Consider the following 8,761-nt stretch of genomic DNA (forward strand, 5'->3'; position numbering starts at 1 on the left):
CTCCGAGAGGTGATGACCGGGCACGTGGCCAACGGGGCAGCCGCGTCCTCCCGAAGCCCCTCCGACCCTGACCCGGAAGCCCCCCTCGGTGCCCGGGGCGGGGGTCGTGCCCCAGCTCATCTCCCAGGGCCCCTCTCCAGTGAGAGCCTCAACCCCGGGATTAGGGGGCCGGGGTCAGGGGTCAACAGCATTTGCCGCGGCTCCATTCAGGCCGCGAGCGGATCTGTTCTCCCTGCCACCTCGAATTTCCTGGACAAAGGCTCAGTGGAGGGACCGGGCAGAGGGACCCCCAAGCACCCTGGGAAAGCCCCGGGAGAGCCTCTGCCCCTCCAGGCGCCTCTGCCCACACAGCCCTCATTCAGCCGCCAATGAGCCGATGAGAGGAACCCTGTATGCCCATGCTGCAGACGGGGAAACTGAGGCAGCCGGCGGAGCCGGCCGAGAAGCTGCAGGGCTTTGGTCAGGTGGGGGCCACGCGAGGCAGCCCGGTCCCCAGAGAAACGGGGCTCAGGCACGGGAGGCGGGGTCTGACGGCAGGCGGGTGGGGGGCTGGCGGCGGACAAAGGCGGGCGGGCTGGGTCCGCGGGGGCGCGTTCCGCTCGTCAGCCTTGGTTCCACTTCAGTCCACCCTGGACAGGCTGGAATAATCCCTCCCGTGGCCGCTGCTGGGCCGTGACGACTTGAAGGGGGCCCGGCCAGCCTGACTGACGGCCGGGCGGGGTCAGGGGCGCCTGGAGCTCCCCCCAACCCACACCCCTCAGGCCCTCCGCCCCCATCCAGTGCTGGGAACGGCATCTGGCCGTTGCTGATGACACGGACGAGGAAACTGAGTCACGGACAGGCACACACCCCCTCCCAGGTCACAGAGCAGGCCCACCACAGCCCGGACTCCAGGATCACCCTCACTGGGACCGTCCCACCCTGCTGCAGCTTCGCACAACCCCTTGCCTGGGACTTGGAGGCATTTGGAGCCTGGGCCTGAAGGAGTCAGAGAAATCCCTCGCCTCCTTTTCATTCCCCAGCACCTGGGAGGCAGGGACAAGCTGGTGGCTGGACCGGGGCCAGGCCAGGGGCCCTGGCCCGAGGCCTGCAGAAACAGCTGTCAGCTCATGCCTCAATTTTTTCTTTTTTGAGGCGGAGTTTCACTCTTGTCACCCACACTGGAGTGCAATGGCACAATCTCGGCTCACTGCAACCTCCACCTCCCGGGTTCAAACGATTCTCCTGCCTCAGCCTCCCGAGTAGCTGAGATTACAGGTGCCCCCCGCCACGCCCGGCTAATTTTTGTATTTTTAGTAGAGACGGGGTTCCACCATGTTAGCCAGGCTGGTCTCGAACTCCTGACCTCAGGTGATCCACTAGCCTCGTCCTCCCAAAGTGCTGGGATTACGGGTGTGAGCCACTGCGCCCAGCCTCATGCCTCAGTTTCTCCAGCTGCCAGCCGATCTGCAGAGCTGCCTGTGAACTCCACTAGGTGGGGGGAGGAGGGGCATTGCCCCCCCCACTGCATGCACCTGGGCTCCTGAACGGACTTCAGCAGGTGGGGACAGTGTGCAGGAGAGGAAACCGCTGGACCAAGGGCCCTGCGGGCAGGAGGGTGAGCAGGCCCTATGCGAGGCGGCTGGGTGAGTCTGGGAGAGTGTGGGGCCACGCTGAGGAAGCTGTGCTCCCGAGGGAGGCGGGCTTGGGGATCCACGGTCCCGCCACAGATGCTGCAGGGGCCACTTAGGTTCAAGCCCTCCAAGGGCTCCCTGCCACCCTCAGGAGCAGCCCAGCCACGGGGCTTCTCAGCTCACACCCCCTTCGGCCACCAGGCCTTCCATCAGGCCTGCAATGGCCTCACTGCACTTCTGTGGGGTGACCTCCTCCTCCCCACCTCCCAGCGGAAGCAGGAGTCCTTGGGGAAGGCCTCTCCCAGTCGCCTTCGTCTTCCGCGAGTGCCCTGAGCTGCCAGGGCACTGGGCTCCCCTCTCCTGTTACGTTTGCCGCCTCTGGCTTGGCAAACAGTAGGTGATTAATAAAGACATTTCAAAAGCACCAAAGGATGGGGCAGCTTCAAAGGGCCTGGGACGCCAGCAGAAGATGCGGGACGGGCCACGGAGCCTTAAGCCGGGTCCAGGGGTCCCACGATCGTAGCCCTGGGGTCCCCAGTTCCCCATCTTTCCAACCCACCAAGGCCATCTTGTGGGAAAATCCCCCTGGGTTTGTGACAAAAGAAGGAGCAGCTGGCAAAAGTGCCCTTGACGCTGAGAGGGGACCCCTGGGGGGGGGGGCCTTCCCCAGCCTGTTTCCCCAGCTATAAAATGGGTGCTGGCTTCTTCAGAGGACCCCTCTCCCTCTGCCCTGGACCTCCAGGGACTGCTCCCCCCAACCCTCCAGGGGCCCCTCTGCGCTAATCCGCCAGGCGGCCTGCGCCTCGGTTTCCCCTCCCAGCGGCCTAATCCCCGGATTGTCGGAGGCCGGTTTTACATACATTTAGAGGCTTTTCATAATAGATTTACTGGGCCCCAGAACGGCCCTCACTGGGAGATTAGCTGCTCTGTAATTGAAAACTGCCCCCCGCCCCCTCCGCCCCTCTCCCCTGGGCTTGGGTCGGAGGGAAGGGCCCAGGGAGGACCCTGCAGCTGTGCGGGCCCCACGGGGGCCTCCCTGTGAGCTAGAACGAGGTCTCCCTGGTACCCGACCCAACAGAGGCTGCTCCCAGCCCTTGAGTGCTCAGCTGCGACTTGAACCAGGTCTGCCCCACGCCCACTGCCAAGGGCAGCCTCTGTGCCGGGAGGGGGGACCACGGTCTCCCGGTTTCAGACGAAGACACTGGCTCACCCAGGGCACCCCGTGGGCAGCTAGTCTCTCTCTAAGCCGGGCCAGATCTGGGTGCCCAAGTTGGGGCTCAGAATTTGGGTCCTTACTCCCTGACCCCCTCAGCACTTCCCAGGGACCTGGCAGGACAGGGGTCTCCGGAATGTTCGTGGGATACAATGTGGGAGAGGATGGGGCTAAGTCACCGCCCTTGGTAATCCGGCCCCATCCCCTTCCACCCCCGGCCTTCGCTGCCCGGTCCCCAACTGGGCAACTTAATTCTGCCTGTCACCAGGATGTGGGCCGAGTTTATTTATCTGGTGTATATATGTATTTTAATTTAAAGATCTGCCAGCCAGCACGGCTGACTCCCGCAGTTCCCCCGCTGCCCCCCTCTCCTGCGAGAGGCCGTTCCCCACCACCACCCCTGCCCCCAGGCCTTCCCAGAGAAGTGAGTGATGGAGAATGAGCCCTTTGCCTCCAGTCTTGCCCAGTTGGCAAGAAAGAGCACTTGACTCAGAGTCCACGCACAACACGCTCATTCAGTCATTCAACAAACATCCATGGAGGGCTTGCTGGCATTGCGCCAGACAATGAGATCCCAGGGAAGGCGGGGGGATCAGGCAACAAAGGGCCTGCCTCCATGGGGCTGGCGATTCTGCTCATCAAGAACCCCCAGGATGTGAGACCCCACCCTGTGTCACTGTAGCCTGTTTTCCAGATGAGCAAACTGAGGCTCAGAGAACAGGGGCCTCATCCACAGCAGGTGGTGGAGAGGGCACTGGAACCTGGGCTTATCCGATGTCTGCAGCTGTGCCCTCACGAAGGGGTCAAGGGGAAACTGCTCCGTGCCTCAGTTTCCCCTCCTAGCCACAGAGCTTCTAGAGCCGCAGCCACAAGCGTGATGGACGATGTTAATAACAGCGCCGGGTGCTCGGGGACTCGGATACCACCGTCATTAATGCTCAGGCTGGGAGGGGCACGGGATATTGCAAACCATAACTCTAGTGCCTGGTGGGCAGGCGGAGGGGGCCGACAGCGGTCCCTGTGAGGGGCGGGCTCCCTCCCCATCACAAGATCATGACAAGCTCTGGTTTTCGATGCCTAGGGGGCCACGAGGGCCGCCCAGCGCCGAGACCACCCACTCAGGTACCCCCAGCTCCTCCTCATGTGGGGAATAAACATCCAGATTCGTTGCTTCTCTGGGCACCTGTGCTGCTCTCCCCGGAGGCTGGGGCGGGAGGCCAGGCTGGGGCTACTGGCTGGAGTCGGTAGTGGTCAGGCCACCTCCCCTCCGCCATCCACTGGACCCTAAAGGGGTCCCGGCTGCGGAGCCCAGGGCCTGGGCACTCCCCTTCTCTGACCTAGTGTTCCTTATCTACAAAATGGGTCTCAGACTGGGCTCACGCCTGTAATCCTGGCACTTTGGGAGGTTGAGGCGGGAGGATCCCTTGAGCTCAGGAGCTGGGAAACCAGTCTGGGCAACATGGGGAAACCCCATCTCTACAAAAATAAATAAATAAATAAACACAAAAATTAGCCACGTGTGGTGGCTCATGCCTGCAGTCTCAGCTACTCCAGAGGCTGAGGTGGAAGGACCACCAGAGGCCAGGAGTTCAAGACCAGTCTGGGCAACACGGCGAGACCTCATCTCTACAAAAGATAAAAATGAGCTAGCACGGAGCCACATGCCTGTGGTCCCAGCCACTCCAGAGAGGCTGACTTGGGAGGATTGCGTGAGCCTAGGAGGTGGAGGCTGCAGTGAGCCACAATCACACCATTGCACTCCAGCCTGGGGGGCAGAAAAACCCTGCCTCAAAAAAAAAGAATCACAGAAGCCCCAGGGGAGGCCAGGTGGGGGCGGAGAAAGCCCGTGAGAGATAAACTTGCCCCACGCCTCCCTCCTCTCTCCTGCCATCCACGCTCCCTTCGGAGCTTGAGCTGGGGAGAGGCAGGGATGGGGGATGCTGTTGAAAGATGCTCACAGATTGTCTCTAGAAGCTTCTCTCACTCCTGGAGACAGGCACTGTGAACCCCAGACCCAGAGGGGATGCCCCACAGCCCCTGGTGGGAGCCAGGACTTGAGCCCAGGGCAGAACTGTAAGCCCCAAAACCCAGCAGGGCGGTCGGAGCTGGGGAAGAGACCAGCCTGGGTGGACACAGCCTGGTGGGGCGTCCCTAATGACCACCGTAATGAAGGGTCCCCAGCCTCATTCTCCCTGGGCTGCTCCAGACGCAACTCCTGACCCGGCAGGGCTCACACTGCTTCAGGCCAGTGACCCGTGGGGCCTGGGAGTGGCCTCAGTTTCCCCCTCTGCACAGGGAAGGGTGTCGCCTGCGACTCAGCGCCCCTCCGCCCCGGACACATGTCCATTAGGGCGCATTGATCGCTCCTGGGCCGAAGCCCTCCATTTCTGGATCAATGAGGGTGGGGGAGTCAGGAGCTGTCGGGTGGGCAGGCCCCTGGGAGGCCTGGGCAGGGTCTCTCCCTCTCTCAGGCTGTAAAGGGAGGGGTCTGGTCTGAGACGTTCCAGACTCAAGTGCAGAGCAGGTGACTCTGCAGTTCTGGCCTCGGAAGCCACCGTCTGAGCCCAGGAATGTGCACAGACAAATGGACGGGGAGCCGCTGGCTGTGGTTTCTGCTCCACCAGGTGACCATGCAGGAGGGCCCAGAGCTTGGGCCCAGAGCTTCCCGGGCACGGTGGCCCACGCCTGTGATCCCAGCATTTCGGAAGGCCGAGGCAAGAGGATCCCTTGGGCCCAGGAGTTTGAGATCAGCCTGGGCAATGTAGCAAGACCCCATCTCTACAAATAATCAAAAATTAGCCAGGCATGGTGGTGTGCACCTGTGGCTCTAGCTACTCAGGAGGCTGAGGCAGGAGGATCGCTTAAGCCCAAGAAGTCAAGACTGCAGTGAGCTATGATCACACCACTGCATTCCAGCCTGGGCAACAAGGGCCTGGAGAGCTATTCTGAGGATGCAGCAAGCTGGCAGAGGTACAGCAGCAGAAGAAACAGACCTTCTGCAACTTCACCTACCGCGGCGTGGACCTGGACCAGCTAGCTACTGGACGTGTCCTCCCAGCAGCTGATGCAGCTGTACAGCGCGCGCCAGCGACGGCTGAACCCGGGCCTGTGGCGGAAGCCGCACTCGCTGCTGCAGCGCCTGCGCAAGGCCAACAAGGAGGCACCGCCCACGGAGAAGCCGGAAGTGGTGAAGACACATCTGTGGGACCTGCTTTTCCTGCCCACGGTGGTGGGGAGCACGGTGGGCGTCTACAACAGAAAGACCTTCAACCAGGTGGAGATGGCCGGGCGCGGCGGCTCATGCCTGTAATCACAGCATTTTGGGGGGCCGAGATGGGAGGATCACCTGAGGTCGGGAGTTCAAGACCAGCCTGACCAACATGGAGAAACCTTGTCTCTACTAAAAATGCAAAAAAAAAAAAAAAAAAAAAATAGCGGGGCGTGGTGGTGCACGCCTGTAGTCCCAGCTACTCGGGAGGCTGACGCAGGAGAATCGCTTGAACCCGGGAGGCGGAGGTCGCAGTGAGCTGAGATCATGCCACGGTACTCCTGGGCGACACAGCGAGACTGTGTCTAAAAAAAAAAAACGGCCAGTCATGGTGGCTCATGCCTGTAATCCCAGCACTTTGGGAGGCCAAGGCGGGAAGATCACGAGGTCAGGAAGATTGAGACCATGCTGGCTAACATGGTGAAACCCCATCTCTACTAAAAATACAAAAAAATTAGCCGGGCGTGGTGGCGGGCACCTGTAGTCCCAGCTACTCGGGAGGCTGAGGCAGGAGAATGGCGTGAACCCCCGAGGTGGAGCTTGCAGTGAGCTGAGATCGCGCCACCGCACTCCAGCCTGGGCAACAGAGTGAGACTCCATCTCAAAAAAATAAATAAAATAAATAAAGGCACACATGTCTCCAAAAAGAAAAGGGCCTGGAACTCCTGGATGCCTCCCAAGCAGCCTCAGGCTCTGCAGCACCCCCAACCCAGAGTGCACCCCTCATTCCCAGCCTCCAGTCGCACCCCGAAGCCTCCTGCGGCTACCCCCGCACACCTCCTTGGCCCAACCCTGAGGATGGGCCTCTGACCACCCCCCACCCCACCCTCAATAAAGGCTGGGTGGACAAATGCCTGCATTGCCCGCAAGCCCAGCTTCTGAGAGTTTGCCTAGGCTGGTCCCGCCACCTGGCTTCCCCTTCCTGTTCCCCAACTCAGCTCCCTGCGGGGCCCCACCCTGACCACGGCTCTCCCTCCCCAGGCTCGGCTAGCGTCTCCCAGGGAGCAGCTGTCAGGGCAACAGGGTCCAGGAGGGCTACAATGCCTCCTGCCCAGCCCGTGCACCGAGTCCGTGGCTGCCCCTTCCCTCCTGGTGCACCCCAGCCCCAGCCCCTGTGACCGTCACAAATATTGCTACGATCGTGGTGATCACCTCCAGCCCAGCAGCTCCAGAGGGGAGACTGAGAATGCCAGGGGCTACACCGCCTCCTCTGGGGTGCCTCTCCGCCAGCCACGCCAGCCTGCCTGCGGCCACTTGATTTCCAGCTTGGGCGTCGTCTCAGTGGTGATGTCCGGCCGTAGGGTCCCCTGAACTGGGAACTTGCTTTTGTCTGTGTCCGGGCCACCTGCAGCCTGGAACAGAGTCCTCGACACCACGGCCTCCTCCCGGAAATCCCCCAGACCTGGGGCCTGGAGGCCACTGGGACAGCCCCACCATCCTGACCCTGAAGCCACAGATGAGGGAGGGCCCAGCCCTGGCTGCACACAGTAGGTGCTCACTAAGTGCTCACCGGGGATGTTGACACTGATGTGCGAGATGCAATTTTTATGTAATTTTCTCTTTTCTGATCGTGTTTCTGCATATGCATATATATGTATAATATTTATTCACTCATTCAATCAACAAGCATTTATTGAGCACCTACTGTGTGCCTGGCATGCTCTGGACATTGGGGATCAGGAAGGACCAAGACAAATATCCCTGCCCTTGGGGAGCTGACAGATAAATGAGGAAAATAAAGACAGGGTGCGACGGGAGTGATAGATAAACACTGAAAGGCCAGACGCGGTGGCTCACACCAGTAATCTCAGCAGTTTGGGAGGCCAAGGCGGGCAGATTACTTGAGGTCAGGAGTTCGAGACCAGCTTGGCCAACATGGTGAAACCTCGTCTCTACTAAAAATACAAAAACTAGCCAGGGTGTGGTGGTGCCCATCTGTAATCTTGCTCAGGAGGGATGAGACACAAGAATCGCTTGAACCTGGGGTGTGCAGAGGTTGCAGTGAGCTGAGATCGCACCACTGCACTCCAGCCTGGGTGACAGAGCGAGACTCTGTCTCAAAATACGTACATACATACATAAAATAAACGCTGCAAAGAAAAGAAGAAAAAGCGAGGAGAAAGGTGTGGGTGCAGCCTTACGTCAGGGAGTCGGGAGGCCTCTCTGAGGAGGCAAGGCTGGAGGAAGGCCCTATAAAGAGGCAGGGAGAGGCCGGGCGCGGTGGCTCACGCCTGTAATCCCTGCACTTTGGGAGGCGAGGCAGGCGGATCACCTGAGGTCGGGAGATGGAGACCATCCTGGCTAACACAGTGAAACGCCGTCTCTACTAAAAATACAAAAAATTAGCCGGGCGTGGTGGCGGGCACCTGTAGTCCCAGCTAGTCAGGAGGCTGAGGCAGGAGAACGGCATGAACCCGGGAGGCGGAGCTTGCAGTGAGCCATGATCGCACCACTGCACTCCAGCCTGGGCAACAAGAGCAAAACTTCATCTCAAAAAAAAAAAAAAAAAGAGGTGGGGAGAGCCCGGAGGAGACTCAGGAAGGGTGTGCCAGCCAGGGCAAAGAGGGAGCCCCCGTGAGCGAGAGGGGCCCTGGGGAAGAAGCAGGTTGGGTTGGGGGACCGGAGGACAGAGTGCTGTGGCGCCTGGGGACGAAGGGGGAAGGGCTT

The 8,761-nt window shown here is 60.6% G+C and overlaps 1 pseudogene; it reads left to right on the plus strand.

Annotated features, from left to right (window-relative positions):
• Positions 1 to 398: 398 nt before the first annotated feature.
• Positions 399 to 6,136, plus strand: LOC115830837 (annotated as a pseudogene).
• The last annotated feature ends 2,625 nt before the right edge of the window (positions 6,137 to 8,761 follow it).

Source organism: Nomascus leucogenys, chromosome 17 (genome assembly GCF_006542625.1).
Source record: "Nomascus leucogenys isolate Asia chromosome 17, Asia_NLE_v1, whole genome shotgun sequence".
Taxonomy (NCBI): domain Eukaryota; kingdom Metazoa; phylum Chordata; class Mammalia; order Primates; family Hylobatidae; genus Nomascus; species Nomascus leucogenys.